The following is a 12667-nucleotide window of genomic DNA, read 5'->3' as shown; positions in this document are numbered from 1 at the left end:
ACATATTATATATTTTATCATATCAGAAACTCTCTGATTTATAAACAAATATAAAACTAGATGACCAATGATTGATATTATTCCCAGTAAAGTTATCAATATTCTCTCGGTACCATTCTGATTGCTGCCCATTGCCTTTCTTCTCTTCTGCTGAATCTCTAATCTGCATGCTGAAAATACTGAAGCTAATTGTAAGGAAAGATTTGGAACTAGGAACAGATATGCAAGTCATTAATTTATATTCTATAATTTTATTCAAGCACTTTGACCAGGATGTCCTTTCAGGCTATGGAGCAACACAGTACAGCTGAGATTCATTCAGGATGAGGACACAGAAGCTTCCAGTCTGAGGAAACAGGACCAGCTGAGGATCCGGCGAGGTGAGATAGCTGTGGTTTGTTCTGTCTCTCTGATCTACCAGCATGGACCCCCGATAACTCGCCTCAGGTTTGATTTTATTAATAAGAACTTTTAAGATTCCTGCTACATCTGGCGCCCAATGTTCTTGTTACGAATTCATGAAAAAGCTGTTTGCCTGTGGCCTTGTGAGCCCCAGCTCAGGCCCAAGCTACACTCAGCCGGTGGTGGTGGCACATGCCAGTAGGATTTGCTGAAGGAGACAGAGGCAGGAGGATCCCGAGTTTGAGGCCGGCCTAGGAGGCTTGGGAGAAGCTTTGGCCCGGAACGAACCACAAACAGTGGTGGGACCATGGAAGCAGTGGCTACTGCTCCACGTTGCCAGCTCCTTCTCATCCTGTTGGTGACTGCTGCGATGCTGCTGCTACCAGGGACGAAGGGTTTACTGCTGCTGGTTCAGAGAAGAATTGCCAGAACCATCGTGTTACAAGAAAGCATCGGCAAAGGTCAGTTTGGAAAAGTTTGGCAAGACAAATGGTGGGGAGAAATTGTTGTGAAGATTTTCTGTTCTAGGGAAGAATGTTCATGGTTCCGAGAGACAGACATTTATCAGACTATGATTGCTCCAAACCACAGAGGAGGCAAAAAAAAAAAAAAAAAAAGTCTGCAGGAAACCATGACCACGCCTAACAGTGACTTTGAAATCTTCAAAAAGAGGACAGGATCCTACTACGATGATTCCACATGGACTATGGTAAAGCCATTAAGCGGATTAACACCATGGAAAAATCGACTTTGGACTACAAACTGGTCAGGACAATTTCGAGAGGACTAGCTGAGATGATATAGCCTGACAGACTACTTGAACAAGGACTTGAAACAAGCCCTGAACTTTCCTATTATCCAGAGACTGGACAAACGATACAGGACTTGATGATTAACCTCAAAATTTTCTTTTCAAGATTCCCTAAAGATATCTTCACCCCTAGAAAGCAAAAAGAAAAAGAGAATATAGATATGAGATAGATCATCGAATCTACTCTGAGAAAAAAAGATAAAGAAATAATAGGATAAATAGGTGGATCATTGAATCTACACTGAAGAAAAAGGGGAAGATATAAAAATGACAAAAGGTAGACTACTGAATCTATTATGAAAAGAAAGAAGAGAAAATATGGGTATGATAAGGTAAAAAGGGAGATTATGGAATCTACTTTTAAAAAGGAACTACTTGTTTTAAATAAGATAAGTAATGAAAATTTTTTGGTCTGAGTTTATCAGATGTTACTGGACTGGACATTGTTAATATATATAATGGAGTTTTTTATCTGAAAAATGTTAATGGACTAGACATCATTAATGTAATTTTGGCTGTATATATTGTATATGCTTATTGGATAGTTTTTCTTGTATTAGTTATAAGCTTTTTTAATTTTAGACAAAAAGAGAGGAGATGTGGTGGTATTGTGTTCACCAAAATATTGTGTACCTTAATAAACTTACCTGGGGTCAGAGAACAGACAAGCCACTAGTTAGTGATAGCACACGCCTTTAATCCTAGCATTCCAGAGATAGAAATCCCTCTGGATCTCTGTGAGTTCAAGGTCACATTGGAAATAGCCAAGCATGGTGACACACACCTTTAATCCCAGAAAGCCAGCCTTTAATCCCAGGGAGTGGTGGTAGAAAGTAGAAAGATATATAAGGCATGAGGACCAGAAACTAGAGGCATTTGGCTGGTTAAGCATGTGGCCTGGCTAAGCTTTCAGGCTATGGAGCAACACAGTACAGCTGAGATTCATTCAGGATGAGGACACAGAAGCTTCCAGTCTGAGGAAACAGGACCAGCTGAGGATCCGGCGAGGTGAGATAGCTGTGGTTTGTTCTGTCTCTCTGATCTACCAGCATGGACCCCCGATAACTCGCCTCAGGTTTGATTTTATTAATAAGAACTTTTAAGATTCCTGCTACATTGCAGAAGCTGGAGAGATGTCTCAGCAGACAAAATCATGTACTGCTCTTGTAAAGTGGCAGTGTTCAATACACAGACATCATAAAATGTAGTTTCCCCCCCTCTCGCCCCCCATAACAGTATCTCCATGGGATCAATGTCCTCTTTGGACCTCCAAGGACTGTTATGCATACACACACACACACACACACACACACACACACACACACACACACACACACACACCACACCACACACACACACACCAGAATCCAAACCTTTTCTGTCTGTCACTAGAAAATAAAGAGATTTCTAAGGGATAATAATAAAATAAAACATACTAAGATAAAACAAAACAATAACACATTAGATTGAACAAAACAAACAAAAAGAAGGAAAGGAGGCCAAGAAATATCAGATAAATCAGAGACCCACTTGGTTGCACATTTTCAGTCCCATAAAAACTGTAATGTGGTAGCCATTGTACATAGTCAAAGAAACTAATAGGGTATAATGAGATTAGAAAAAAAATAAGAAGAGAAAACAAATCAAAATGAAACAAACAAAAAAGATTAAAACAACAAAGAAATAAAGAAACAAAAAAGAAAAACACCTTGACATGATATGGTGAGACAAGAAACATCCAAAAATGCCACAGAGTTCATTTTCTGTTGGTCTTCTACTGTTACATATGCATTCTACCCTGCCTCCTGTGGGCTAGGATTAAAGGTGAGCACTACCACCACCGAGGGCTCTTGTTAATCACCACTAATTTCTCAACTCAGCCAACCAGCATCCAGTATCTCAGTAAAACAAAGGTTTCACTTTAGCAGAGGGCCCAGTTCAAAGTGGGTGGTGACATTACTAGGCTGATGATGGTCCTGAGTTCTATAAGAGCAGGCTGAGCAAGGCAGTAAGCAGAACCTCTCCATGGCCTCTGCCTAAGTTCCTGTTTGATTTTGGTCCTGGCTTCCTGCAATGATGGATTCAAATGTGAAAGTGTATGAAAAATAAGCCTTTTTTTTACAACTTGGTTTTTGGCCATGTTGTTTTATTGTAGCTATAGAAACTCTAACTAAGACAAGGTAGTACCAGGAGTCGGGTCTTGCTTTGACAGACCTGACCATGTTGTTTTGTAGGAGGACTGTGGAGGGACTTCCAAATATTGTGTAAGAAAATTTTTAGTATTTTCCTAATGGGAGCTGTTCCATAGTAGCTTGGAATATAAGAATGTTGAGTGCAATGCAGAAGATGGGAACATGGCTTGTGAAGTTTCAGAGGGAAGTTTAAAGACTCTATTGGAGCCACTTGTTATTTTGAATTAAGATTCTGTGGCCCTGGTTATCTGGGGCTGAATAACCAGCTATGATTAACAAAATATCTGAACTGCTAAAGGGAAACCTTTGTTTTACTGAGATATTGGATGCTGGTTGGCTGTAATTGAGGAATTAATGGTGATTAAGAAGAGCCCTCGGTTGTGGTAGTGCTTGCCTTTCATCCCATCACTCAGGAGGCAGAGCAAGGCGGATCTCTGTGAGTTTAAGGCCAGCCTAGTCTATAGAATGAGTTCCAGGACAGGTATTAAAAGTACAATGAGAAACCATGTCTCAAAAAAAAAAGCCCAGCATTGCTGAGTTGAAATCTTCTGAGAAATGGTTCCTGATGGCACACAGATGCTGTGTTCTAGAGGCAGTTGTATTTCATGCTGGTAGTCAAATTTGATGGTGTGAGAGTCACCCAGGTGGTACTGGTTTTGAAGGCATGATTTGGCCATGGATTCCAGCTGAGGCTTGGCACTGTGAGAAGCCAGGAGATGCCATTGATGAAGGTCGAAGTACACTAGCAGTTGAAGGTCCAAAATTAAAGGAGTCACACAGAGAATTTGAGACTTGGAACTATGAAGAGAGTCCATGAGATGCATTTATGAAAGTGCAGTCATGTTGCAGCAGAAGACCCATCATTGTGGTTGATGTCAGTACTGTGCGGTGACTGACAAGAATAGCAGCAGCTATAGAGTGGAGCCATCCTGAGCCTGGAAGGCAAGCTGTGTGTGCTGCAGACGATGGAGCTGAAGAAGTGCCCTAAGCCCTTTGGAGAAGACCAGAAGATAGTAAGTGGATCCAGATATTGGAAATAGAATTCTTAGGTAGTTGGAGAGTGGATTTTATTTCTCAGAGAGAGACTTTGTTTTATGCCTTTCCCTCTAGAAGTAAGGAATTATTTAACCTAATTTTTAATTTTTAAGAGCCCACACTTGGGAAATTTCAAACTTTTAAAAACATTTTTGGTTTTTAAAAGATCTGGATATGATAAAGGGACTGATTTTTCTGTGTTTTTTTTGAGACAGTGTTTCTTTGTGTAGTACTGACTGGTCTGGAACTCACTCTGTAGATCTGACTGGTTTTGAAATCAAAGAAATCCACCTGTTTCCATCTCCTGAATGCTGGGGGGTAAAGGTATGTGCCACCACTGCCCAGCAGGACTGCATTTTTTAAAAAAAGATTTATTTATTATGTATAGTGTTCTGCATGCATGTATTTCTGAATGCCAGAATAAGGCTCCAGCTCTCATTATAGCTGGTAGTGAGCTAACATGCTTGGAGTTGAACTCAGGAAGTCTGGAAGATCTGCCAGTACTCTTAATCTCTGATTGAAATTTTAGTGTGTTCCATTTTGGGACACTTAAAACTGTGGCATATTTTGAAGTTACTTATGTTTTTAAAAATACTTGTTTATTTTTATTTTATGTGCATTGGTGTGTTGCCTGAATGTATATCTGTGTCAAGGTTTTGGATCCCATGGAAGAAAATTACAGACAGTTGTGAGCTGCCATGTCTGTGCTTGGACTTGAACCTTGGTTCTCAGGAAGAGTAACCAGTGCTGTTAAATGCTGAGTCATCTCTCCAGCCCCTATTTAGAATCTAATGTGAGATCTCAGGGATGAATCGGAAAGGAAATGTAATTTTGTGGTGATGTATTTGTGTGTCAAGATGATATGGGGTCAATTGTGCTGGATGGTTTCCTACCAACTTGACACATCTGAGTCATCACATCTAAAGTCATCTGAGAAGAGGGGACATCAATTAAAAAATGCCTTCAGCACTTATGACCATAGGGTCAGCTCTTCCATATGAACCAGGCATTACTGGGTGAGGGAAGGGGGGAGAAGTAAGCTCATGCCTACCCATGTCATGACCAGACAGATGTCCTGTGGTCATAGGAATGGGAGAACTATCTCTGACCCCCAGCAGCTGCAACACTTGGGAGAGCAAACGCCATATCAGGAGAAAATCAGAATATAGCCAAACTTGTTAGTGTGGTTGTGAATGAGCCAGCTTAAAAATTGTGAGCATGGGAGATCTGTCCCTCTTACACATCTGTCTTGAGGTGGTATCTTGGAGGAGAGTTGCCCTCCTCCCCCATGCCCATCAATATCTGGGGCAAGTGATAGAGCTGGCTTTGTGGTCATAGAGTGGGAGAGCTATACCTGACCCCCACCAGTGCAATACTTGGGAGAGCAGCCCCTGTACCTCACCAGTGCAGTACAATGGATCCATACTTGTTAGTGCAGGTGTGTGTGAGCCAGCCCCGAAGTTGTAAGCATGGGAGAGTTGTCCCCTTTTGACATCTGGTAGACCAATTCTACATTTTCACAGGCTCAGACCCAAGGACATGAATGGCCTGCCCCACTATCCACCACATCTATGATCTGCTGGAGTTTGTGAAGGGACGTGGCCTGTAGACGTAAAGTCTCAAGATTTCTAAAACACAGGGCAACAACAGGATATCCAGGAGGAGCCCTAGTGAGGGCCCAGCATCGATAAGATAGTGGAAACCAAAGGCCTCAAACCAGTCCAATGACTCTTTGCAATGAACACTTGCAAGTAAAGATAAATGCACAAAGGGTTCACGGCATGAATCCTTGTCTCACACTGCAGCTTCCATGATGAGATAAAAAAAATTTCCCTTATTTTATTCCATTTTTCCCTTTTTTCTCTTATACACACACTTTTTTCTTACATACACACACACACACACACACATGCACACGCGCACGCACACGCACACACACACACACACACACACACACACACAGAGTATTTGAATGGAGCAGCCAACTGAACAAAGTGTATTTCCATGAGAATGAGGGAAGTACATCATGGGAATAGTCCTGGGGCTTTATAGACACATGAGGCATCCTTTTCTTCTTTTCAGAACCCTGTGTATATGAGTGTGTGCTAGTCCCCAACTTCTTTATAGATTATTATTTACTCTTTTCTTCCTGACTGATCTGGCTCTCTCAGAAATGGTTCACGGAGTTCTGGTTCACATACAGGCATCATACAGATCAGTTCTGAAGCTGAGTGCCAGGATCTTCTGCTGATTCTATCTGGAGTCCTGGGTACAGAGAAGCCTCCACCTCAATGGTTGCAAATGGCCTTCCTGAATTGTAGGTCTTTCCCAGTCTGTATGCATTGAAGGAATATGCACCAATTAGCAAAAGGTGAAGGACTGTGAGGAAGTTACAAGATAAAGGCTGACTGGATGTTTAGAGTAACACAGAGAAGTGAGTACAGAGTCAGTGGGAGTAGTTACATCTGGGCATTTGACACAGGGCACCATAATTCATAGAGAGGCTCCAGGTATTGACTGCAAATTGGTTGTTCTGGTTGACATTTGGTGTTGGGTTATAAAATGAGGTCTCAAGTTTGCAATAACTTAGTATGTAACTCATTATGCAGTGATCTTGTATAGTATAATTTTTATGAATAGTTACATTGAATGTGAATAATTTGATTTTCTTCACAATAAAAACATATAAGAACTCATTACAAATTGGGGAAATGTCTCAAGGGCTTCAGAAAAAAAAACACTATGCTGACACAAATTTGTTGTCCTGAATGTCAAATTTATAAAATTTTTAAGAATATTTACATGTAAAATCTTGAATCTGTTCATCAGCATATGTAATTGACAGGATAGATACAACTTTTTTTTGGAATAATCTAGGGTTCAAATTAATAAAATATGTAAATGATCCAAGTGAAAAATTCCCAATTTAGCATTTCATCAGTCCATTAAATCAATAACACAAAAGTAATAGTGAATGTAAAAGAAGGACTAAACATGCAAGCTATATCTGAACATGAATATGAGGATAGATGCAAAATTCATTTTGCCTAATATGATTACTTAAAGAAATATTAGCCTATGGGATCAAATGGCAAATTATGACTTTTATCTGAGTATTCAGATAGTGAAGAACAATCATGCTTCAAAACTCTTTAATTTAAGAAAGATGGGAGCTAGGTTTAAGGTTTGTTATTCTACCATATGTTATAATCTTAATGTGATGAAGTGAGTTCCTTTCTGGTCTTAATAGTATTATGTAGCACTTGGAAACAAAGATGATGCCTAAGACTGATGTACTGGAAGCCAAGATAGAGAGGATTTCCATAGCCACCATGACCTTCCCCTTGGTGCTATGGTAGACAGGGAGGAAGCTGACCCAGACATTGCAGAACACCAGCATGCTGAAAGCCAGGAACTTGGCTTCATTGAATGTGTCAGGCAGATTCCTGGACAAAAAAGCCATGAGGTACCTCCCTATAGCCAGTGTCCCCAGGTATCCCAGGATGCAGTAGAAGGCAATAGCTGAGCCTTTGTTGCAAATGATGATGATGTGTCCATATTCTGAAAGGACATGTTTGTCAATAAATGGAGGAGAGGTTGCCAGCCAGATTCCAGAGAGAACAACTTGCAGCAGGGTGCAGATGGGAATGATGAAATAAGGGGCCCTTGCTATCAGTAGCCACCTCCTCATTCTCCCTGGAGTAGTGAGCTTAAAGGCTATTAGTACAGTGAGGGTTTTGGCCATCACAGTGGAAAGAGCCACAGTGAACAGAAGTCCAAATATGTTCTTCTGTAGGATACAGGTGACTGTGCTAGGATGGCCAATATAAAGCAAGGGACAGAGAAAACAGAGGAGGATAGTGATGAGCAGGATATAACTGAGATGCCGGTTATTGGCCTTGACAATAGGAGTGTCTCTGTGTTTCAGAAATACCCCAAGAACAACAGCTGTGAGTGAGGAGAAACCCAAGGACATGATGCTGAATATCTTCCCCAAGGGGTCTTCATAGGCCAGAAATGTCACAGTCTTATGTTGACTGTGGCTCTTCTCATTATTTGCATAGTGTGTTTCTGGACACTTCATACACTGATCCACATCTGGCAGAAATGCAGGTGTTTATGAATGCATACTCAGGTTTCCCCTTTTATTCTATGTCACTTACCTGCTCCAGAACATTGCAATGATATCTGAACCACCTTGCTTTGTTTCACATACAAATACAGAAGGATTAAACTCAATTTGACTTCTACGTCATGTAGCTAGAGTTTTCCTGCCTTGCCCACAGTCAGGACAAATCTTTGTCACCCGCCAGTCCCACAGCCACTCAGACCCAACCAAGTAAACACAGAGACTTATATTGCTTACAAACTGTATGGCCGTGGCAGGCTTCTTGCTAACTGTTCTTATAGCTTAAATTAATCCATTTCCATAAATCTATACCTTGCCACGTGGCTGGTGGCTTACCGGCGTCTTCACATGCTGCTGGTCATGGCGGCGGCTGCAGTGTCTCTCCCTGCCTCAGCCTTCCGCTTCCCAGAATTCTCCTCTCTCCTTGTCCCACCTACTTCCTGCCTGGCCACTGGCCAATCAGTGTTTTATTTATTGACCAATCAGAGCAATTTGACATACAGACCGTCCCACAGCACTTCCCCTTTCTTTTTTTTAAAAGGAAGGTTTTAACTTTTACACATCTCCAAGTCAGCTTGGTATATTTGGGAATTTGGGCGTAGCTTCTCTTACTACTTCCTGCTGGAGGGGGGCGCTGTATCTTATGGGGACACAAAGATAATTTTAGGACCATGGAGTAGTCCGTGAGACCGTATCGTCTGAGCCAGTTGTCTTGAAACAATTCTGGATGTTGGATCATCTGGGCCATGGTGTCATCGGAGACCTTTCAGGTGGTCTTGGCTGGTCAAACCTGATGTATCTTAATCTGGAACAAATCCATAGCCTCTGGCTTTCTGTGGAAACAAAAGCAGAGCTTCCTTTCCAAAGCAACATATCCTTACATCCAAATTTTGAAGTTAAGGTACCTTTAAAACACACATTTTGGCATAACTCAACAGCTTTTGCAATCAAATGTTTCTCTTCAGTTACGAATATCAAAGAGAACATAATCCAGATTCTCTGTGTGTTAGCCATCTTTATGTGGCTTATGTTTTATATTTCCTTGAGCCTGTTGCTTTAAACTGCAGCCTTCTAAGCCTGAAACGGCGCTGTGGCTGCTGGCTCCGCCCACTTCAGCGTCCCAACATGGCGGTGGTACGTTTTCCGCCAGCTCTGGGAGCCATCGTGGGTCTATGCTTTTATCCAAGCAGCATGTAGCCCAGAAACCTCTTTTTTTGTACTAGCAAAGGCTAAATCCACCATGCAGCTTAATGCGCCACTTGCAGAGGCCTCATTCCCGCCATACTGCAGATCGAGCTTGCATGCTAGGAACCCGCCAGTAGCTCCAACCGGCAGGCTGCCGCTCATTTGAGAGAGACAATTAGGAAGCTGTTTTTAGTTCCGTTTTAGAATCTTTTCTCAGGTTTTAGGTGGAAACTCTTGCCAACACGTTGGGCGCCATTTGTAGCTAGAGTTTTCCTGCCTTGCCCACAGTCAGGACAAATCTTTGTCACCCGCCAGTCCCACAGCCACTCAGACCCAACCAAGTAAACACAGAGACTTATATTGCTTACAAACTGTATGGCCGTGGCAGGCTTCTTGCTAACTGTTCTTATAGCTTAAATTAATCCATTTCCATAAATCTATACCTTGCCACGTGGCTGGTGGCTTACCGGCGTCTTCACATGCTGCTGGTCATGGCGGCGGCTGCAGTGTCTCTCCCTGCCTCAGCCTTCCGCTTCCCAGAATTCTCCTCTCTCCTTGTCCCACCTACTTCCTGCCTGGCCACTGGCCAATCAGTGTTTTATTTATTGACCAATCAGAGCAATTTGACATACAGACCGTCCCACAGCAACGTCATGATGACATAAATTAAGAAGCACCAATGCTTTTTCTGTTGTTACTCATATGGTATCCTCTCCTGGAGAGACACTGCTGTATTTTTTTACAAGTCACTAGAGCACTGGCATGCCTCACATGAACCTAATTTCACTCTGTCATTGTCTCTTCATTAATACTTCTCCATTCTTAAGAAGGCATGAGACTTCAGTGCAATAGAGAGGATGTCCTTTGAAATCTTATAAGGATGTTCTCTTGTATTCCAAATGAATCTACATTCATAAAATCCATGGTGTTCTCTAAGGTTCTTCAGGGGCCTGAATGAGTTAAAAATTCTTAAATTCTTGTAGCCTTGAACTACTTCATCAGTGACACTATTTTCATAACTCTGTATAGCAGTATCTATGTGTTGCATAGATAAAGAACTACTCATGTATTCTTATGTCTTTATGGACAAGTGTTTAAACCATCTGTTCCTGATATCTTATCAATTTACTCTTGGATTATGATTTATGCTTATAGATTTTTCTGCTATATTTTCAATGTACTAATAATGTTCATAGTTCTATACACTTTTATTTTTGATATATATTTAATTCTCTTTATATCATCCCATTACCATTTACAATCTCTATATAATACATTTTGATCATGATTTTGCACTCACCCAGCTCCTCTCATATTCTCCCAATCTCCATGCCCACCCAATTCCACATACTGTCTTTCTCTCTTTCTTTAAAAATGTAAAAAAAGAAGATCACAACAAACCCAACAAAGTAACAATTAAATAAACTCACTCTCTCACATATGCACACACAAACCACAAAAGCACAAAACACAAAGTTGTGAATCAAAGTATAAAGGAAAAGTTCAACATGACCAGAAGAAAATAAAGAAAGAAATGTAACACTCCAGAAAATTACCATCTCTGCTTGTCTCCATATTCTGGCCATAAACTCTGGCACTTTAATGGAGTCCAGGCTCGTCTTAGGAACCCCAGCCTTCCCACCAGCTCTGGACTGCACTGTCTCCCCAGGGATCCATATTCTATCCTGCAACTTCACCAGAAGTCTTCTGCTTTACTGAAGGCCAGTTTGGTTCTAGGGATGCCAGCATCCCCTTCATTAGGATCCATATTCAATGAAACAGCTGTGGAAGGTCCTAGGGACACCAGGTAAGTCTCAGCCCACTGTTGGCTAATACTCTTTAAAGCATGTCCAGCATAGCCCAGCAGCACCATGTCTCTTGGGCTCCATATTCCAGCCCACAACTCTGACACCTTTCCTGGATGCCAGGTTCATCCTAGGCACCCCAGGTAGGATACCATATCACCTGTTACCACTCCTTAAAGCCTGCTCTACAGGCCCAGACTGTACTCCCTCCCTTGGGCTCCATATTCCATCTCACACCTTAGGCAGAAGACTTCTTTTTTACCTCAGGCTATGCTGGTTCTAGAGCCCCAAGGTAAGACACTGCCCACTGCTAGACAGCACTCACCAAAGCTGGCCCAACAGCCCCCAACTGCACACACCTGTACTCCCTATCACATCCCACAAATTCCACAGAAAATTTCTGCTGTACTGGAGCCTATATTATACTAAGAATACCAGGCACCAATCAGAAACTCAGAACACAATAGGCCACACAGGTTATTGAAACCACAGAGGCAAGGTTGGCATCAAAACATCTTAATGGAGACTATAAATGCCAGAAGAGTCAGGAGAGATGTTATGTAGACTCTAAGAGAACATTGATGCAAGCCCAGACTACTATATCCAGCAAAATGCCCAATCACCATTGACAGAGAAAAACAGATAATTCATGAAAAAGTCAAATTTAAATCATATCTACCCACAATCCCTGGTCTCGAGAAGGTATGGGAAGCAAAATTCAAACCAAAACTCCAAGGAGGTTAACTATACCCACTAAAATATGGCAATAGATAATCTCACACCAACAAAAACGAAAGAATGGAAACACACACACACACACACACACACACACACACACACACACACACACATCACCACCACCAACAAAATAACAGGAATTAATAACCATTGATCATTAATATTTTCTGATATTAATGGACTAAATTCCCCAATAAAAAGACATAGGTAAGAGAGTGGATATGAAAACAGGATCCATCCTTTTGCTGCATACAAGAAACATATTTCTATACCAAATATAGACATTAGCTCTAAGTGAAGGCTTGGAAAAAGTTGCCTATATTAAAAGTGGAGAGATCTCATACCTGAAACTTAACGGTATATCTGAGAG

The 12667-nt window shown here is 41.5% G+C and overlaps 1 pseudogene; it reads right to left on the bottom strand.

The window, feature by feature from the left end:
• Positions 1–799: 799 nt before the first annotated feature.
• LOC143266815 (vomeronasal type-2 receptor 116-like) overlaps positions 800–12667 on the bottom strand; it is a 78079-nt pseudogene continuing 66211 nt past the window's right edge.

Source organism: Peromyscus maniculatus, chromosome 1, assembly GCF_049852395.1.
Source record: "Peromyscus maniculatus bairdii isolate BWxNUB_F1_BW_parent chromosome 1, HU_Pman_BW_mat_3.1, whole genome shotgun sequence".
NCBI lineage: Eukaryota > Metazoa > Chordata > Mammalia > Rodentia > Cricetidae > Peromyscus > Peromyscus maniculatus.
This window is presented reverse-complemented; position numbering and strand designations above follow the sequence as displayed.